We start from the raw sequence: 20,426 nt of genomic DNA, 5'->3' as shown, positions 1-20,426 counted from the left end.
AATTAGAGATCCTCTTTGTTCATCTCACACTTTTTGGGAATTCCGTCACCTTTTCTGTCTCCACCAACTCCTTTGAAAAGGCATTCTAGCCTAATTTCTGAAAAAGTCTTTCCCCCACATACTCTACAATCAGCCTTTTTTGGAACTTTCATTTTGATTCTTTCCTTGGGGGGGGGGTGGGGGTTCCAGATAATGCCGGAATTTCCTTGCAAGGGATTGCGTTAATGATGAAATGCTGTCATGCATAATCTCATTTAACTAAAAGCAATTGAGCAGAAAGTAAAAAGCAGTCAAAATAAAGTATTGATGTTGATTCTTTTATCATTATGCCCAGGGATGCCAGTGGTGTCCAAAGTGACTTACTGGGTGCTAATACGTTAACTGCACTCAACAGGTTTCTCAATAATTCTTGACTGCATGACATTGTTGGCCGAGTCACATCCTGCCTTATATTTATTTCTTCCTCTGACTTCCTGTGGATATTTTTCAATGTTTTCACTCGTGTCATAGTGCCTAATGTTGAGCAAGATAAATCATTGGATCCTATAATGCTTACTGTATAACGCAAGCTTGATCAAAAGAAGGACATTTATTGGTGCCTGTGTGGCTGAATGATAGGCAGGAAGCACTCAAAGAGACAACAAGGAGTAAGAGGAAACAGAATAATTCTCTGTGTCCTAAGATACAAAAACTTGCAACTAGAGAATGACATGGGGACAAATTTGTCCCCGTCCCCGCAGAAACTCAATTTCCCCATCCCGTCCCCGTGAGTTTTGTCACTTTCCCTGTCTCTGCCCCATTCCTGTAAGCTCTGCCTTAACCGCACAAACCTTGAACACTTACGATTATAAAGCGTTTGAGGCTGATGAAGATGAGAATGGAGCTTAGGCATTGGTGGAATGAGGCATTATGACATCACAGTCTGAGCTCTAGAATGTTGCTACTTAGGATTTTAAAGTGTTTGAGGCTTGTGAAGATGAGAATGGAGCTTAGGCATTGGTGGAATGAGTCATTATGACATCACAGTCTGAGCTCTAGAATGTTGCTACTTAGGATTTTAAAGTGTTTGAGGCTTGTGAAGATGAGAATGGAGCTTAGGCATTGGTGGAATGAGTCATTATGACATCACAGTCTGAGCTCTAGAATGTTGCTACTTAGGATTTTAAAGGGTCTGAGGCTTATGCAGATAAGGACGGAGCTTGCAGGAATGGGGCAGGGATAGGAAAAGAACTGGTGGGGATGGGAAAATGAGTTCCTGCGGGAACGGGTAAAAATTTGTCCTCGTGTCATTCTCTACTTGCAACTCAGCTCAGTGCAGTGCTATATCAGTTTTCTTTTAGAACCCTAAGGAAGCATTCTTACTAGGGCTGGCTTCTGGCCATACCCTAAACACAAAGTTACTTTTCCAAAACCTTGTCAATTTTTTAATACATTTTTATATATTTTTATACATTTATAACAATTACTTATTGCTTTTAATAAAGACATTACTTTGTGGTTTTATCTTTTATATTGGTTCACATATGTTTATGAACATTTACTTTTTATTTATTTTTAGTTCTTTTTCTGTTTATGGTTTAATTAGATACTGTGCCAACCTAGGTAGGTCCCTAAGGCCTATGATTCTGATTCCTATTCCTTTCATCTTCACCTGTTGTTTTTAGCTTACGATTCGCACATAGCATGTTTTCCAGTCATCTATTTGTCAGTACCCATTCATTTTCACATCTATCATCACGTTTGTCTGTACAATATACATATATGCACCACAATCTTGCACTATTATTTCATAACTGCAACTCACACTTCACTTTTTATATATTTCTTTCCAATATTATGGACTTCTCACATCACTAACACACGCACTATATCTTATCTTATTGCTCTTATCACCTCGCTTCCCACATCATGGTGGTTGTTTGATTCTTGATTTGTCACTTTTAAAATTTGTTTTCACCTCAAAAGTGCTCTACTATTTATGTATCCATTTATTGGTTTTGTATATCTTCAGTTATTCCTATTTTCATTTGTTAGGACCCCTGATGAAGGCGTGTTAACCGAAACACGGACCGTGTCGGGTCCCTAGGTTTGTGTAAAGGTGGCAACATTAACCCACAATCATTAATTGATATCATCAACATAGCCTGCATCTTGTATGTTTGTCTGCAGTTCTTCTTTGGTTTTCCTTGTGTTGCTTTTACTTTACTGCAAATTGGGTTGGATCTTTCTTTTGTGTTACTTTTCCAAAACCAACGCAGTTCAACAGAGGCTTGACTTCAGCCTGTAAACACATCCGAGTCTTCAAGGTGAATGCAAAAACTTCCTAGACTCTGGAGCTGTAAGCTTGAGGGTCGCTCTGCTTCTCCGAGCCTCCCCCAGGTACCATAGCCCAGACAACTCCTTAAGAGGGTTCCATGCCTCCTGGTGTTGCTCCTAGATACCTCCTTCCTTGAAGCCTTTAACCACCTCTCGGCTGAACCCTGCCCTTCTGACTCAGCTTCCGACACGGTGCCACTTGTTGAAATTGTCCTGGCAAAGAATGGCTCGAAGAGACTGAGTAACTGTTAGTCTATGTGACATACCGCTTTTCTTAACATTTTCGTCAAATCAATGCGGTTTAACAAACTTAAAATAGGCACACTAAAACTACTTTCTCTGTCCAAGTTGGGCTCACAATATAAACTAACTCCCTGTTTACTAAAGTGCGCTAAGCATTTTTAACGCACGCTAAACGCCAACACGTCCATAGACTACCATCCACGCATTAGCGTTGAGCACGTGGTTAGCTCGTGCTAATATTTAACACATATTTGTAAAAGGAGCCCTAAGTGTCTGGAAGGAAAACAATACGTTTGTAAAAGATACATTTAGGAATAGGAGGGACACATGACCCCCCCACCCCCCCGAGAAAGCAAAGGATATAACTATAATGAACCCCAGTATCCCCCCCCCCACAAAAAAAAAAAAGATTTCATAAGAATAGAATGAAAAATAACAAAATAAATACATAAATTATAATCAATCAAAATAGAAAAGAAAAGAAAAAAAATCCCCAGCAAGACAGACTAGCGTGTGCATTGTGGAACAGGGTGGACACCTCTCAGGCAGCTGATTTCTAGGGATAAATCAGTGTTTAACCTGCAGAAATTGCTCCAAAATTTATCTTTCCCACAGGGAACTTCCTCTAGTAGCATTACCTCGTATTGACTCTAGGATTAGCTCTTTCACTGTTCAGTACTGGAAGAGTTAACTTGACTTCATTCCCCCCTTTGCTAATATTGGGAAAATGCACCCCGTGTAAATATGGGAAAATATTAAAATTTTCTACATTTCCCTGTCTGACAAGCAGACCTAGGTGCTTTACACACTAAATAACAATTGTGAAAGGAACTCTAGTCAATGGATAGAAAAGCATTCAATCAGTCAGACACATCCATACACATAAGACAAATCAGTTCTTAAAATAAACCAGAAGTAAAACCAACCTAAAACAAAAGAATAACATAAAGTGTATTTCTCATTAGGCCGATTCTCCAACTATCTCACCAAATGCCTGTTGAAAACAAAGTAACAGGTTGATATTCAAAGTGATGTAACCAGGCAGAAAGCAGGAGAGACTCCCGCCCGGCCTGGAGTACTCCTTCCTCCCCCCTCCTCCGTGGGATCCTGTGCGTGCTCACCCAGTGCTTTTATAACTCTTCAGCCGTCATCAGTGTCACTGAACTAAACACGCTGCCTTTGACGACCCGGAAGATTTTTGTCTGCAGAGAGAAAACTTCCGTGTCGTCGAAGGCAGCGTGTTTAGTTCACCGACGCTGGCCAAAGATGTATATGACCTCCCATAATAAGCATGTCCTAAACCATATCTTATCAAGGCCACCTGCTGCTATATCACTCAATCCCTCACAATGGTCATACAGGCTGCAGCAACGAAATGTAAACCTGATCCAGGCCCGCCAGGTACTATTTTGAGGCCCTCGGTATGTTTAACATAATCACAAAAGTAAAATACAACAGTTTCTTGATCATATGTCACTTTAGCTATAAATGACAATATTATTATTAAGACAGCCGAAAGGAAAGATTTATAAACTAGAAAGAGTTTTACCTAATCTAATCTAATCCTTAGGTTTGTATACCGCATCATCTCCACGTTCGTAGAGCTCGGCGCGGTTTACAGTAGATGAAATAGGAAGGAACTACAACAAAGGGTTAGAGGTAGAAGTGTGAAGAATATAAGAGGACTTGGGATGCCAGATATAAGAGTTTTTGATACCTAGGTTGGAGAGAGGCTTACATTTTTGAGAAAAGTCAGGTTTTCAGATGTTTGCAGAAAACTTGGAGAGAGCTCAAGTTCCGAAGAGGGGAGGTAAGGTTGTTCCAGAGCTCAGTGATTTTGAAGAGAAGGGAGGTCCCTAGCTTTCTAGTGTGGGAAATGCCTTTTAGCGAGGGAAAGGATAGTTTTAATTTGTGGGAGGATCTGGTGGTATTAGGGTTTGAGGAATTCCAAGAATTCATACAAAATTGTCATTTCTTTAATAAGACATCAACTATTTTTTCTGAGGCCCTCCAAGTACCTACAAATCCAAAATGTGGCCCTACAAAGGGTTTGAGTTTGAGACCGCTGGCCTGATCTCATCTAATCTGATACACAATTTATTAATCACCCTATCCCCAAAAGGTTCAAGGTGATTTACATTCAAAGAGGCCATAAAATCTACGGGAAAATTCAAAAACAATCAATAAAATATCATCATAACATGAATCCCATCACTTTCATTTGACAGGCTCTAATAACTCAGATTTAGATTATCAACAGGGTTTCTTCTCTGTATCAACATATTGCAGTTTAAGTGCATCTTGGGCAAGGAATATCTGACTGCTCCAGTGTGCGTCACTGCTTGTCTCTCCTCTTCAGCCATACTCTACCATCAAGGCACTTCTGTTTCTTATACTGTAGTCTCCCCTCCCCCCCTTTCATTATGTAAGTTTGCTTCAGCGTGTTCCAGTGTCAACTTTCCATTATCAGCTGGTATTATGCATTGTGATTGTGATGTGATCACAGTTGAAGAATAATCCTGAGAGGTGTCAATCCTGCCTCTGGGGATGTAAATTAAATTGTAAACCTGACAGAACAGTTAGAGAACCGCCAGACTCCCTGATTGGCTACAACAGCAGGCATTAATGGCTTAGGACATGGTTATTAATGAAAACAAATGGAAGGCCAAAACAGCATCATAAGACTCTCTTATCTTTGTGTGTTTTGTTAGGTCCGCAAATTATTGTTATATTATCTATGGAATTCTGTATCCCACCTAGGTAACAGATGGGTTAAAAATGCTTCAGTAAATTAAATAAAGCAGTTTTTAATTATGCATACAATTGATTAGAGTTAAGGTTACCTGTTGCGATGGCAGCCATTAGAAATTATTTCAGTTTTATGCTGACTTATACATCTGTTTTCAGTGCTCCACCTTAATCATGGAGTATCTAAACCAGGGGTGTCAAAGTCCCTCCTCGAGGGCCGTAATCCAGTCGGGTTTTCAGGATTTCCCCAATGAATATGCATTGAAAGCAGTGCATGCACATAGATCTCATGCATATTCATTGGGGAAATCCTGAAAACCCGACTGGATTCCGGCCCTCGAGGACCGACTTTGACACCTGTGATCTAAACCCTCCAGGGAGGTAGTTTCAGATATGATGTGTCAGATACAGAAGTAACATTCAATTACGTGTAAGTTACACCTGTATACACCCCATTTACATTTATGCATGCCATTATAGCAGTGATTCCCATCCCTGTCCTGGGGAAACCCCAGCCAGTCAGGTTTTCAGAATATCCACAATGAATATGCATGAGATAGTTTGCATATCAAGTAGGCAGTATATGCAAATTGATCCCATGACTATCCTGAAAGCCTGACTGGCTGAGGTTCCCTCCAAGGGCAGGAATCACTGCATTACAGGATAGCGCTTGGGTATTCTGCTGGCTCTTTTCATGTACGTGCTAATGTTTTAGACAATTATGTACATAAGTGGCAAATTTATGTAGGCACCTTATTATAGAATTGCCCTTCATATGAGTAAAGGGGATGGGACTTGATACTGCTTTTTCTGTGTGGTTACGATCAAAGAGGCATACATACTTTATACAGGTACTTATTTTGTACCTGGGGCAATGCCCAGAGTCACAAGGAACTGCAGTGGGAATTGAGCTCACAACCTCAGGGGTCCTGAGACAGCTGCTCTAACCATTACGCCACTCCTCCACGTCTAGTGGTCTATGTTGCTAACTCCCCCCTACACTTAGTGTGAAGAGTTTCAGACTCTGGTAATCAGAACTGAGAATGTGATGTCATAATGCCTCATTCCACCCATAAAACTCAACCTCAACAATGATGTCACAATAGCTTGATTGGAAAAGGTACAGGACTTGATATACTGCTTTTTCTATGTGGTTACAATCAAAGTGGTTTGCATATTTTCGACAGGTTCTTTATTTTGTTCCTGGGGCAACGAAGTGTTCAGTGACTTGCCCCAGAGTCACAAGGAGCTGCAGCGGGGAACTGAGCTCACAACCTTAGGGGTGCTGAGGCAACTGCTTGAGCCACTAGGCCACTCCTCCACTCCCATATAGCCATATAAAGTTAGCCAGCAAATTCAGCATTTCGATCTGAACTCCTAGCTTTGCTGAAAATTTGCATAAAGACATCCACATAAATTATTCACATTGCTTTATGCAGTCCCTGTCCTGTTAAATATTGATCTCACTGTTTTGGGCAATATTATAGCTTTTCTTCCTTCTGAGGTTACTTGAACTATACGGGCAGGGCAATGGAAATTGCCAGAATCCAGCAGCTACAGAAATGGGAAGAGCTCACCATGAGTGTACATGGCCATAGGTTTGCATTAATCATATTAGTAAGAAGGAGTTGGCCCTCCAGACTGCATTATCCACGAGAAATGCCAGTATTTAGGCGCTGAAACATTTTTAGTCATTATCACTTTTAGGCTTTCTCGATGACAAAAATCTACACTTAGCAGCCAGAAAAGTACCATATGGTAATTAAAAAGGCCAGATGGAACATATATTCATTATTCTGCAAAACAAAATAGACAGATAGGCAGACAAGGTTATTGATTAAAGAGAAGCATGCCCTACTGCTATTTTTAATTCCAGGACTCAAAAGATCATGTTTGTTTTAGTGCTTTTAATTATTTAATATGCAATGACACTACTGTTTTGCCAACAGCAGTACAATAGGACCCTAATGAACTGCACTGAGATGCTCTTAATTAAACCATCAGGAGGAAGGGAAGGGCGCCGTCTCCCGTTAAATTAACGCTCTCCTGTAAACCCCGACACCGGATGGCCTGGTTTTAAAACTTCTTTAAAACTCTTGAAAATAACAGAAAACATTTGTAACACCAAAACGCCCCGAGAGTTAAAAACAGTCATGAATACGTAACCCCCACACCAGCATGTACAGCCTGGGGAATATGGAAGGCGGACTCATGCAGTCTGGCAAATCAAAAAAAAAAAGAATTTAGAAGCCCTTTTGCTAAACTGCATTAGACACTAACGCTTGTCTAACACAGCTTAAAATGGCGTACTGTATGACGTGCTCAGGCATCCTATGGTAACTGCCAAATCTGTGCATCTTAATCACATGCTAAAAAATATGTTAATTTTTTATGAGGGGGCGTGTCAGGGGAGTGGGGGGGGGAGTTCCTGCGTTAAAACGTGCAGCTAAATTATTATGGACTAACTGCTAGCCTTTACCACCTACAAAATGGGTGGCGGTAAGTGCTTTATGGCAGTGTATCACAAACTGTGCTTCTTGAGATTTCAGGTGTGCTGTGGCACACTGGGGAGGAGAGGCACCGGTGCTGGATAACTGTCTACAGGATGTGCCTCTCGTGGCGAGAAGCACGTCCTGTAGGCAATCAGCCGGCAGCCAGCGCCTCTCCTTCTCTCCAGCCCTCTTCCCCACTGGCACCCCCTACTGACGTCTTTTGACCTAAATTGCACCTAATATGGTGCAGTTGTGATAGAAAGACATTATAATTTCATTTTTGTTCTCCATAGATAAAAAGCAGCACATTTTGATCACATTTTGAGCAAAAGAGCGCATCTGCAACCATTAAGCATCACACCAGACAAATTAGCTCTTTGACGGGACAGCTGTATTTGTTGGCATTGTTGATCTCCATTCAAACCCCCCCAGAAACATTCATCCCTAATTGTGCTACTGATTGATATTGATGATCCCTGATGATCCTTATTTAAAAAATTGGACTACATAACGCCTTATTACAGGGCGCTGCATTGGCTCCCCATGGAGGCTAGAGTGTGGTTGAAGTTTAGTTGCCCGTGTTACAAAGTACTATCTGGTGTGGCTCCAGCCTTTGTAGCTGATCAATTTATTTTTCCCATTGTAGACATTTTACTCAGCTTCTCTTTTTGATTTCCCATCGCCCAAATGTAGGGTTACCATATTTTGAAAAAGAAAACCCCGGACACATAACCCCGCCCTGTTCTGCCTCCAGCCACGGACAAATGCTGGGTTTTGGAAACTCTGTCCAGGAGCCTGGACAGTTCTCTATAAAAAGGACGTGTCCGGGTTTTCTCTGACATCTGTTAACCCTACCCAAAGGTTGCCGCTATAAAAGATATCATAATTGACCACTGTCATTTCAAACAGCTACTTGGGATACTGATTTTTATCAATTATTCTTTACATCTACAGTACATAATATCAAAATTTTAGGAAACTATTAGACATTTATAAAGGGAATTTTTGAAAGATTGAAAATGTATTTCATTCTGTGTTGTAGCATCGATCTGAAGAGTAATATGGTATATAAATGTTGTTATTAAAGTTTGGACACTGAATATATTACCGATCCCCCCTCTCCTATTTTTATATCAATATTTTAACTCTAAAGTATCTTGGAAGTGCTCAGAACCCTTAGTAAAGGGTAGAGGACCCGCAAACAGGGACCCGCACCAAAATGCGGACCCCCTTGGTCTATCACAGCACGTCACCCGATAGTAGGGAATCTTTTTAAATTGTGATTTTTTAAATTTCTCTAATGAATTTTAAAGTGGTAAGTGCTCCATAAGTGGTTGTTTAAAAAAAAAAAACACTTTAAAACTCTGTTCCAATCTTGCTGAAACTAAGGTGGTTTGCTCCGATGGTAATGACGGGTTCTGACGCGTTTCGCCCTCACGGGCTTCTTCAGAGAACCCACACCACTTCTTGCTACGACCAAGAAGGTTCCTCTATACCTACAATAAATACATAAAAACTCTCAGTGACTGAATCAAATGTAACTTGCGATTAGTTGTTAGATCAGCTTCCATGGCGCTGCTGGAGGGTACCTCCTTTTCTTCGAAACCGACATCACTCCCACTTCGGCCTGTTAAATCACTGAAGTTAGTAAAGAAATGCCCACTACTCGACCTCACGATTGAGGCTGAGGGGGGTCACTGTCTGCCAATAAAAAAAAAATCAATGCCTGCTCCCTCTTCCAAAGCTATGCTTTTATGTTGCTACCCCACTGAAGCTTGGACTTTCCAATACCACAGATCTCAATTCCTCCACTTTATGTTGTTTTTTTCCTGCCAATGAGCTGTGAGAGGTGCAACGGGATCCCCCCGCCGTATTTTACTTAAAAGTTCCACAATTCTGACCCGAATGCTTCTAGTCGTGTGCCCTTTATAATAAAGTTGACACGGGCACTCAATCAGATATACTACCCCTATAGAGTCACAATTGGTGTTATATTGTAAATGGTGAGTGCATCCCAAACGTGGATGAATCATAGTACTTTTTTTTATAGCACATACTGTACTATTTACTATATACATATATACTGTACTATATACTATGTACTATATACTATTTACATACTGTACAGTGGCCACATTGATCATGTCCTTTATCCAAAGTATCTAACTGAGATTGTGGTCTTAAGAATTGGGACCTGGACACCAATTCCCTGATGTTCTTGCCCCAGGAATATGCAAACCGGGGTGGGTCCTTGAATTGTTTGTTGACCTGTAATATAAACCAGTGTTTTTGAATGATTCTTTCAATCTGGAACGCCCGGTAAGTGTAGGGTAACACACACACCATGGATGAAGATTGCAGTTTTTCACTTTTAAGTAATAAATGCTCTCTTTGAGCATATAGTGCCCGCTTGCAAGCACGCTTGATGACTGCTTGGGGGTTGCCATAGTTCTTGTGCTTGCACCTTAAAATCCTCTACAGTGGAACATAACTGGCGTAAACGCAAAAACTGTCCTACCGGTAAGTTGCTTTTTTAAATGCTTCGGGTGGTAGCTATCAAATCTAAGGATGTTGTTCCTATCCTGTAACAAACGTCCCCCCTGTGAAAGTGATCTTAATGTCCAGAAATGATATAGTATGATAGCCCATTGATAAAGTGAATTGCAGGTTGGGATCACATTGATTTAACCATTCCACAAAATTGCTAAAAGTGTCTTCAGAAGCAGTCCATACCAGGAAAATATCATCAATGTAGTCTCGAGACTACAACGGGAGCTCATGGCAGCCATTTTGATGACAGCTCTGCATGGGGCAGGAGCGTAGGAAGATCGCTCCTGCCCCGCATCACTGCTAGACCACCAGATAAGGTTGGGGGGATGTCTGGGGCAGCGATTCTGCATTAAAAAAACAAGGGGCAAAAAAATCACAAATAACTGAATTCGCGAGTGGATCGAGAGGGGGAGCTGTAATCACTATCTACTTCTGCCCCCTACTGTCCAGAAGAATGAAGCTGAACAATATGATCAAATCAATTCCTTCATTTTAAAGATAGCAGGCATGACACACCAGCAGTATAACAGGTTGGTGGAAATATGTTTTGTTTTTGTATCCTTTATGTATTATTACAAGGAAATAAGATTCATCCATTACCAGAACAGATGAGCTAAATCACTCAGTATTACTGAGAACCTCCACCCTTAAGCCACAAGCTGCAAATCACACATTGTGTGGATCGACCTGTCTCTCGTCTATAATCTGAAGAGTAGAAACAACATTATCTTGAAAAACAGGACTAAAACTTTATATTATTTATTTCAAAGTATCATCTTGGGCCCTGGATACGTATCCCGTATATGAACATTCAGTTGATGGTTGGGATGGTTAAGATGGGCTGGATTAAGCTTTGATGAAGACTCCAGTAGATGGAACCTAAGCATACTACTGGGTAGGGCTCTGGGTTTCTGGCCCAGAAATATCTAAGAAAAAGGACCATTTAAACTAAATAATTAATTTATGAAGCATTTATGGTCGGGCAGACTGGATGGACTGCTCGGGTCTTTATCTGCCATCATTTAATATGTTACTATGTGTTGCTGTTACATCATTTGACTGTGGGCAACAAAATCATTGCATTGCAAAAGAGGGGCACAGCCAAGCACATTGCAATAGTCAAAACAGCTCTTTAGAGCAGTGTTCTTCACTAATTTTTATGTCGGGGCCACTTTGGATGCAAATGAACTGAAGAAGTGTCAACAAATATCTTCCCGCTTGGGGTATCCTCAAGGAGCTATGCATTTCCAGATGCATTCTCTTTGCCCGTTGAGGAATGTCTTGTTCAAGCATGTGGCACTTTCCCTCATCAATATCCCCTTTTCTGTTGTGAACCTGGGTAGAGAAGCAGAGAGCAACAGAAAAAAAAATCCAGAATGATGAGAACTTTCCCAAAGGTCTCCAAGACTTGCCAATGGCCTCCAGGTCTTGCACTGAAAAACACTGATTTAGGGCACAGCAAATAATAGACCATGTAAGGTAGCCAACTGGTTTCATTACCGGTCTAGCATTGGTTACCCTCACCGGCACAGGATTTGTATATGCACTTGCTGCTCCACCCCTCCCCCTCAGCATTTCCTCCTCCTCTTTATTTAAAAAATTTATCACTCGCAAACATCCAACAATTCTGTGTGTTACAATAAAAAACATACATAATTAAAGAAATCAACAAAGTAAATCAAACGTAATACATAAAAAATAAACATTTACAATTAGCTCATCAGATCAAAAACAAAATTACCTTAATTATATATCTCAAAATTCAATCTTTCATGAAAAACATCTTTGAAATAACATGGTTTTAATCATCTTCCTAAATTGAATCAGCCTGGATGCACTTTTTATTTCTACAGGCAGAGCATTCCACAGGGTAACACCCTGTACAGTTATCATAGCATGACAAAAGCAGGACAGCCTCAAGTTTCAGCGATGGTATACCTAAACCAGGGATCCCCAAAGTCCCTCCTTGAGGGCTGAATCCAGTCGGATTTTCAGGATTTCCCCAATGAATATGCATTGAAAGCAGTGCATGCACATAGATCTCATGTATATTCATTGGGGAAATCCTGGAAACCCGACTGGATTCGGCCCTCAAGAAGGGACTTTGGGGACCCCTGCCCTAAACAAATTTTATTTTCAGTGTGTAATGCTCGAGACATCTGATACAACTGCAAAAGAGCACTCAATGCTGTGAGAATTCTATCGTTCAATATCTTAAAAATCAAACAAACAAACAAAAAATTTAAACTAAATTCAAAAAGTAATAGGCAACCAATGAAGATCACACAAAATAGGCACGATATGATCAAACTTCGAAGCCCTTGCTATCAATCGTGCAGCTGCATTTTGCGCCATCTATAAAACTGAATTACATACTTTGGCAAACCTAGATAAAGTGAATTACAGTAATCAAAGATAGGGGTCAACACCACAAAAATCATTCAGTGGAAGAAAATCCCTCAACTTTCAGAGTAACTGAAGCTTAAAAAAAAGCTCTAGAAGCAACTGTCTTAATCTGGGGTTGAATGATAGGGTTGAATCCAATATAATAACCAGATATGTACACTGATTAGACACTAGAATTACTATATTGTCAAGCACTATTTCAGAAGGAACTATGTCTAAATGCTTTTCATGACCTACACATAGAATTTCAGTTTTTCTAATATTCAATTTCAACTGATTTTCACCCATCCATCTCAATCACGTGAAAACAATTCACACTATTAGGGGAGAGTGTGGCACAGTGGTTAAAGCAATAGCCTCAGCATCCTGAGGTTGAGGGTTCAAACCCACACTGCTCCATGTGACTCTGGGCAAGTCACTTAAGGGCAAATTCTATAAGAAGCGCCTAATTAAGCACTGTCCAGCGTGATTCAAGTCAAATTGGGTGCTCTTTAATGACTCACGCTGAACGGAACCTATTTTATAGGCGCCCAAGAAATAGGCCAGCTCTAGGCCCAACTAAAAGTTAGGCGCCTAGCCGAGCACTCAAGCACGCTTAAGGGCAGTGATTCGGTAACAAGGCGCCTAACACATAGTCATGCCCACGCCTAACATACATAGCGCCTATTTTTTTGAAGGCCGCCTACATTTTTAGAGGCGCCTTGTTACAGAATCGCGCTTTCTTGAGAGGCGCCTATGTTTCAATCAGTGCTGATTAAAAAGCTTAATTGAGCTTGTTATTCAATTTAGATAGGTTGGGCGCCTAACTTTTAGGCGCTGCTTACAGAATTTGGGCCTTAATCCCTCCATTGCCCCAGGTACATTAGCTAGATTGTGAGCCCATCAGGACACACAGGGAAAATTTCATGTAAACTGTTATGAGCTCCCCTGGGAGATCAGTATAGAAAATAAAATAAATATTAGAGAAAGCATCTGTTACAAAACTAACTGGTACTAAGAACTGAATATCATCTGCATAGAGTTTGTAATTCACACCTAGAGATTCCAATTCATGACAAAGAGGCAGTAAATAGATATTAAAAAGAACTGATAATGCCAAACACTAGGGTAATCCACTAATGAAGGCAGATCAATTTGGCCAACCCTTACCAACTTCTACACAAAAATCCTATCTAATAAGAAGGAATTCAACCACTTCAAAACTGTGCCTCCAATACCCAAAGCTCTTAGGCTTGAAAGAAGAATCTGATGATTCAACATATCAAAGGCTGATCTATCCATAAATATCATGAAGACCCATTCAATATGATCTAAACCTTTACAAATTGAATCTAATGTAGAAACCAACAATAAAACTCAGTGGAGTATTTAGGTCTAAATCCAAACTGACAATCATCTAAAATAGACCTATTTTTCAAAAAATTCCTGAAGTTGAAAAAGCACTGTCTTTTAAAGTACCGTAGCAAGGAAATTCAAAGAAGAGATTGGCCGATAAAGCTCCAGCATACTACCATCTACTCGATTCTTCAAGAATGGTCAAACTATTGCTTTCTTTAAGCTTGTTGGAAGAAAACCCTCCTGTAATGACTGTGATACTATAGTCAAAATAAAGTGCGCAACTGCTTCTTTCACGACAGAAAATACCCCTACGGGACATGGATCATGTTAACATTCAAATTCTGAATAACTGTCTGTAATTGTTTTTCTGAAATAGTCCCAAATGTTAACCACAATGTATCTTGAAAACCATAGGACACTGGAAGATCATTAACACAAAATTGATTAACAATTCTCTGAATCTTATGTACAAAAAAGCCAAAAAGTCATGGCAAAAAAAGGCACAAGTATTGCTTTGTAGAGACGGACTTGTTAACTTCTTATCTACCTTAAACAGCTCCTTGGATGAGTTTGCCACATTACCTATTTTCTTTGCAAAATATAACTTTTTAGTATCCACAGTAACACATATATATATGTCATTAACAATTCTTGATAAGCCATCAGCATCTATTCATCAAGATGCTTCCGCCATTTTCTCTCAACATTTGTTTCAACTTTTTTATCTCGTCAGAGAACCAAGGAGCGACAACATGAGTTCATCGAGGCCTGATCTCCTTTAAAGGAGCTACTGTATCTAAGCAATTTTTAAATATAACATACCAACAATCTACAGTCTCAGAAACCTCTATAGCGTCTAATCTTTCTAACTTAAGAAGCCATAGCTGTTTCAATTTTTTTTTTTTTTTTATAAATCTTTATTAATTTTCAAATGTTAACAGTGCCATACAATGAATTTAACATAAATACTACACAGAACACACTTTAAATACACAAATAATTAAAAAAAAAAACAATCATTTTCTCCCCCCCTCCTTCCCATAATTAAGTATAGCAAACAATAATTCATTCCTCTCCCCCCACCCACCCTGGATGTGTAAGGAAGTCAAATAAAAGGAAAGGTACATGACAGTTATTGTGACTCAATAAATGCGGTCAATGGGCTCCACACCATTTTGAATGCGTTACTATATTCCAAACATTCTGCGTTCATTCTTTCTTACTTGTAACTGGAACATAGGTTTGCCCACCAGAAAGTATAATTCAGTCGTGTAACCATCTGGATGGCTATTCCCGTCATTATCAAGAAAAGCCGTTCCTATTTTCATAGCTGTTTCAATTTCAATATCTCCAACTCTTCCCTAACACAAAAAGAGGTCTTCGTCATCATTTGACATTCTAAGATAGATACTGGAATTGTTAATATAATCAAAATGAGATCAGACCAAGGAACTGGATGAGATATAACAGCGAAGCTAGGAGATTCTTTCAATTGAGAATTAACAAAAGAGAGATCCAAAATATGATCTCCATTATGAGTTGACCAAATAATCTGTGTTCAACCTACGCCTTTGAGGGCATTCAAAAATGTAGAAACACGTATATCAGTATCAGCCTGATCAACATGAATATTAAAATCTCCTATCAATATAGCAGATGTAGGATTAGACATATCAGCATACAATGTCCCAGGTGGACAGTAATATAACAAGATGTTAAACTTAGTAGATGATAGCAGTTGAAACTCCAAAACGTTATTATTGACTTGACTTACGCTCAGTCCATAGAATATGCATTTGTTAGCATGCATCTGGTTTCTCAATGTATCTTAAAAGGTTTAGCACATGTGTTAATTTGTACATGATAAAAAGTTATTAAAAAGAATGTATGACACCCTGGAGGGTACTCCTTATTCCAAGTTTCCAAGTTTATTGGTTTTTAATATCCCGACCATCAAACAATTGTCTGGCCGGTTTACAATAAAATTATTTAAAAAAGCGTTAAAAGTAGCAGTATGTGCAAAAAGATGTCTTAAGTTAAACATAAATGACAAAGACTTGACGAACTGGAGTGTGAGGGCAGTAAAAGTGGAAGGGGAAAAAGTTACATTGTATAGATGAAAAGGAGAGAGTGGGGGGGAGGATTGAACAAAAGGGAGGGGAACATTAAGATAATGGAAGTTTGGAAGTTTGCTGACCGAAGGAAGAGAGAGAAGATGCTTTTAGGTTTGATTAAAAGCATCTTGAAATAAGAAAGTCTTTAGATTGATCTTGAATTTGACTAGTTGTTGTTCGTCGCGGAGGTATTGTGGAAGTGAATTCCATAAGGTAGGGGCTGTTATAGCGAAGTTTGTTTTGCGAGTATAATAAAAATCTTTAAGAGATGGAATATAGAGAAGTTTTTGGTCAGATGATCTTAATGTACGAGTGGAACTTTGAGGAATAAGAAGTTTATCGAGGAATGTAGGTTGATGTAAGAGTTTGATTTTGAAAGTGAGTAGAATAATTTTGTAAGTGATACGATAAGAAATTGGAAGCCAGTGGGCTTCCTTTAAGAGAGGAGTGACATGATCGTATTTGGTTTTTTTTGTAGATAAGTTTTATTGCGGTATTTTGTATCAGTTGAAGGCGTCGTAATTCTTTTTGTGGAAGGCCATTGAGGAGCGAGTTGCAGTAGTCTAAGTGAGAAATTACTAAAGAGTGGGTTAATATAGTAATAGAATCAGTATTTAGAATGGATATTAATGATCTGATGATGCAAAGTTTATAGAAGCAGACTTTTACTACGGAACTAATATGTTCGTGAAAAGAGAGATCTCTATCAATGATGACGCCAAGTAGTTTAATTTTAGTTTCCATGTGTAGTGGGATAGATTTGATAGAGATAGTTCCTGGTAATGATTCAGATTTTTTAATCGGGAGTAATAGCCCACAAGATTTGTCAATGTTAAGTCAGCATTTGCAGTTAAAATAGTGGAGGGGAGAGTCTGGCGCAGGGGTTAAAGCTACAGCCTTAGCATCCTGAGGCTGTGGGTTCAAACCCACACTACTCCTTGTGACCCTGGGCAAGTCACTTAATCCCCCCCATTGCCCCAGGTACATTAGATAGATTGTGAGCCCACCAGGACAGACAGGGAAAATGATTGAGTACCTGAATAAATTAATGTAAACCATTCTGAGCTCCCTTGGGAGAACAGTATAGAAAATCAAATGAATGAATAAATAAACTGGGACACTCTTGGAAGCTAAAGGCTACAGTTTATTCTCTGTACATTGCAGTTTTTGCTTACTGATTGTGCTGCTTCTCTGTATGGTTACCTGCATTGCCTTTCAATGAAATATATTTTTTTAAATAAATGAAATGAATGTATGAAACAAACTAAAGAACATCTGAAAATCATGAAAAGAAGCCAAACAAACGGAAAAATGCATATTTGGCCTTGGTACATCCCTAATGCAAACTTCTACCCATGCAGAAAGGAGAATTCCTTGGGGCATGTTTGATTCCATTTTCAAATCTACTCTTTATTTTCTAGTAGAAATAATTAACTTGAGAGAAAAACAGGTGTTAAGGGTCTGTGGGTACTTTTTCCCTGCGGCAGTTTTCAAATGGAAAGTATGCCTATGCTTTTTCTTTTATAATTGAAGAAATGCACTTGTAGACTTTGCATCAGTATGTACAGTTTGAAAACGGATCTCAAAACATGTTATCTAGAGGACTTTTGCGTTGATGCATAGATTTGGTTGGCTTGTTTAATATCTAATCTAATCTTTTATTTATGGATCGCACTACACCTGCATAGGTTCATGGTGATTTACAAGTAAGAGAACCCCTGTTGGAGCAGGGGAACATACAACCAAAGGTCATATCAGATATGCAATAAACTTATTATACAGACTGTACAGAGACTTCAACATAGGTAGAGACAAATAGCAAACATTTTACAATTTGATTTGATAATGGGTACCGCTGGAGTGGAGCTGATAATTTTGTTGTAGACTAGTGGGATTACTGTAATCAATTACAGACTGATGAGCATTAGGGATGAGAGTTGGATTCATAGTCATTGGAGCTGTCCAATAGGCATTGCCGTGGTTGAGGTTGAACATTTTCTAGCTGTTGCTTGAAAGTTTTTGGATCAAGCATGCCCCTCTCTTCATTCTCCCTTAATGTTCTTTGATCTACAGTTTCACTGACTCCAGATTTCAGTTTCTCTGTATTAACATTATAGTCACAGGTTTTCTGAAGAGCCACCCACCACCTCTCTTTCCACCTTAGTCCAGAGGAAGGCTACTTAAAATGGTATGCGATTTCATCACAAGGTGTACGAGGACAGACTTAAAGATCTCAATCTTCATACTCTGGAGGAAAGGTGGGAGAGGGGAGATATGATAGAGACGTTTAAATACCTACATAATGTAAATATGCACGAGTCAAATCTCTTTCATTTGCAAGGAAACTCTGCAATGAGAGGGCATAGGCTGAAGTTAAGAGGTGATAGGCTCTGGAATAATCTAATAAAATACTTTTTTACAGAAAGTGTGGTAGATGCATGGGACAGTCTCCCCGAAGAGGTGGAGAAAGAGACTGTGTCTAAATTCAAGAGGGCCTGAGATAGGTACATGGGATCTCACAGAGAGAGAAAGAGATAATGGTTACTGTGGATGGGCAGACTAGATGGGCCATTTGGCCTTTATCTGCCATCATGTTTCTATGTTTCTAGCCACTGGTAAAATTGATACCTGAGCTTCCCACCATCTACCTTATAACCAGTAGATAATGTACAAAGTTCAACTGTGAGAATCTTTAAACATGCCCTGAATTTTAATTGTACTGCTAGGATATCTTCTGATGGACTTAAGATATTTTCATCAATTGTGCTCAAGGTATCTGTACAATTGGAACTCATTTCCCCCAGATTTTTATCCATAGTCTTCTGTAAAGGCTTTACACCTTTCATTAACAAGCCAGATTGCTCAAGTTCTTCGTCATTATCACTACCCCACGTTAATTCCAAAGGATCATCTTGAACATATGTACATCTTGAATATGGTTGTCTACCTCATCAGGTGTCCGTGCAATTTGTTTTACATCGGGCACACCACTAGGTCTAAAGGAACTCGGATCGTGGAGCATCTGAGTAAAATTAGGAGAGGGGATAGCACTGCCTTGACACAACATTGGCAGGATAAACAACACAGCATAGCCAATTTGGAATTTGTGGTTCTGGAGACTCCTGTTTCACAGCGAGGAGGTAACATGTCAGTGGCATTGTGGAAAAAGGAACAACAGTGGATTTTTCACTGGCATACTGTTATTCCACTGGGACTCAATCACAAAGTTGAAAGGTAGGCATTTTTATATCATTAACTTGTAAATCTCCTGGATCTTTGCTGATCCAGTGATGTCATTTCCGGAATCTTCAGCATTTGACAAAAGGGTGGCAGTTTTGAAGAGATGCATTGCACAACTGTGGAGTGAGGTACCCTCCAAAGTCACTGTGAATTCATTTTATAGAGATCATGGATCATGAGATAAAGTGTAATAACTCTTGTTGTCTATGTTTTTTACAGACCACATCACAAGGAAAGACTTTGCAGCACTTGGGTTTTCTGAAGCAGCTCCAGGCGAAACGCGTCAGAACCCAGAAAGCATTTTGAATCAAATACTAAAATGTGAACACAGCGAAAGCACGAAAAAAGCGCAGTATTAGTTTGGAGCATTTTTTTGGACATGTACAATGATTGGAAGAGGCTTGACCCAGATTTCTGGTCTGGTGGTTACACTTCTGAGCACTGTTCTGTTCTAGTAGGAGCTTCAACTTGTAGTACAAACGGGGTGTGCTAGATTTTTTTTTGTATTGTTTGATTGATCCAATTTTTTTCTAGCGGCATATTGAAAAGATTACGTTTCCCAGTGTATTTTTAGAATTTTACAAAGACTTACAGAATGGCATTTCAGAAAAGACTTCCAACTGAAAATTATGAATGCAGAAAATCAAAGGTCATGGATGTCAACATAGGATCCTCCATGTTATAAAATAGCCACAAGGCACAAGTTTAGATTGTTAACCTTCCATGAACAGAAAATTCCTGAATTACACTGATTTGCACGTGGTATATAGGAAATTAATTAAAGTAAAACTTTAGTAATAATAGCTTTATTTATATCCCGCTATACCTTGCGGTTCACATCAAGATAAACTGCATAATAAGCAGCGAGAATACATCAAAACACTTAACAAAACACATTGCAATAAAGTGCACCAGCATAGGTAGAGATAGTCCAAACCAATAAGAAATTCATACAAATCTATCAGATAAGTAGGTCTTC

Source organism: Geotrypetes seraphini, chromosome 19, assembly GCF_902459505.1.
Source record: "Geotrypetes seraphini chromosome 19, aGeoSer1.1, whole genome shotgun sequence".
NCBI lineage: Eukaryota > Metazoa > Chordata > Amphibia > Gymnophiona > Dermophiidae > Geotrypetes > Geotrypetes seraphini.
The sequence above is the reverse complement of the archived record's forward strand: the minus strand, read 5'-3'. Positions refer to the sequence as shown.